Source organism: Pipistrellus kuhlii, unplaced genomic scaffold, assembly GCF_014108245.1.
Source record: "Pipistrellus kuhlii isolate mPipKuh1 unplaced genomic scaffold, mPipKuh1.p scaffold_m20_p_31, whole genome shotgun sequence".
Classification (NCBI taxonomy): Eukaryota; Metazoa; Chordata; class Mammalia; order Chiroptera; family Vespertilionidae; genus Pipistrellus; species Pipistrellus kuhlii.
Window position 1 is genome coordinate 2,897,501 of NW_023425531.1, and position 1,643 is coordinate 2,899,143.

General features: G+C 41.6%; 1 protein-coding gene across 1 annotated transcript in view; it reads left to right on the forward strand.

Annotated features, from left to right (window-relative positions):
• Positions 1 to 1,643, forward strand: part of UBFD1 (ubiquitin family domain containing 1) — a 37,474-nt gene that overhangs the window by 35,357 nt on the left and 474 nt on the right. The window lies entirely within an intron of this gene.

The window sequence follows — 1,643 nt, forward strand, 5'->3', positions numbered from 1 at the left end:
GGCAATCATCTTCAAGGTGACTGTGTCAAGTACATGCTCGGTGTTTGTTCAACTTTAACGAGCTGGAATTATTGCTTGGCTCCTCCGTTTTCTTAACTCTTTAATCGATATCACATATGTTTCTCAGGGCTTTTGAGTCAATGAAATCTGTGAAAAGTCTTCTATTACCTATTATGTGCTAGCAAATGTGAAGTTAGGATCTTACTTGTGGGAGAGAAACTTAAATCTTTTACACAAATATATTAAAAGGTAATAAAGAAGTTAGCAAAAACCAATAAACACTGTAAAAAGGTATCATAGAAAAGAATAGAGCAAATAGTCATATTATATGGATCATGACTATATACTATCAATGAGGATGTTAGGCAAATAAAGACTTCTAGCTTGTGACAAAATTCCCAATGACCACCAGATTAGGGCTTTAAGACACCTCCATCTCTCAGATCACTCAGGGAAAGGCAACACATCCTCGGTGCAGCTGTGCTGGTCACTCAGTGACTCCAGTCTAACGCAGACACTCTTGTCATGGATGCATGTACCAACCAAGAACAACTTTCTAAATTAACATATTTCAACAGGTCTTGTATTACTTTTAATAGATATCCTATATAATAGAAGCCTAATATGCTAAGTGTCCAGTCGTCGGATCAACCAATCAACCAATATGCTAATGATATACTAAGGCTGCTCAACCGCTCGCTATGATGTGCACTGACCACCAGGGGGCAGATGCTCAATGCAGGAGCTGCCCTGATGATCAGTGCGCTCCTACAGGGTAGCACCGCGGTGGTGGGAGTCTCACCTGCCTCCACAACAGCGCTAAGGATGTCTGACTGATGGCTCAGGCCTGCTCCCCATTGGAGCCGTCAATCAGACATCCCCTGAGGGCTCCTGAACGTGAGAGGGCACAGGCCAGGCTGAGGGATCTCCCCCCTCCTCCCCAAGTGCTCAAATTTCATGCACTGGGCCTCTAATGTAGTAATAAAGCTAAATGGCATAAGAATATACTGCATGTTAATATAGTAAGTTAACTGCAATTTACTCTTACTATGCAAACATCACTGACTATTCTATTTGTAAAATTATCTTAATAAGATGAGAAAAAAATAACATACCAACCATAATGTATCAAAATATATATTTATTTATTTATTTATTTTTAAAATATATTTTATTGATTTTTTTTTTTTTTTTTTTTTTTTTTACAGAGAGGAAGTGAGAGGGATAGAGAGCCAGAAACATCAATGAGAGAGAAACATCGATCAGCTGCCTCCTGCACACTCCCTACTGCGTATGTGCCCCAACTAAGGTACGTGCTCTTGATCAGAATTGAACCTGGGACCCTTGAGTTTGCAGGCCGACTCTCTATCCACCGAGCCAAACTAGTCAGGACTGTATTTTTTATTTTGAGAGTACATTTATTAAAACTGGGGACACTGAAACAAGGAAGGGCTTAGACTAGAAGAAGCAACAGGAGAGGGACTAGGCGGGGCTGCTTTGCCTCATTGAAAAGTCAAGATCTAGGAGACAGGGTCAGGGGATGGCCTGGGACTAGCTACCGCTACCCTGGTTCCCCTGGCTAAAAGTCTCACGGGGACCCTTAGAACTCAGGGAGAAAAAGCCACCCAAGAAAGAAAGGGACA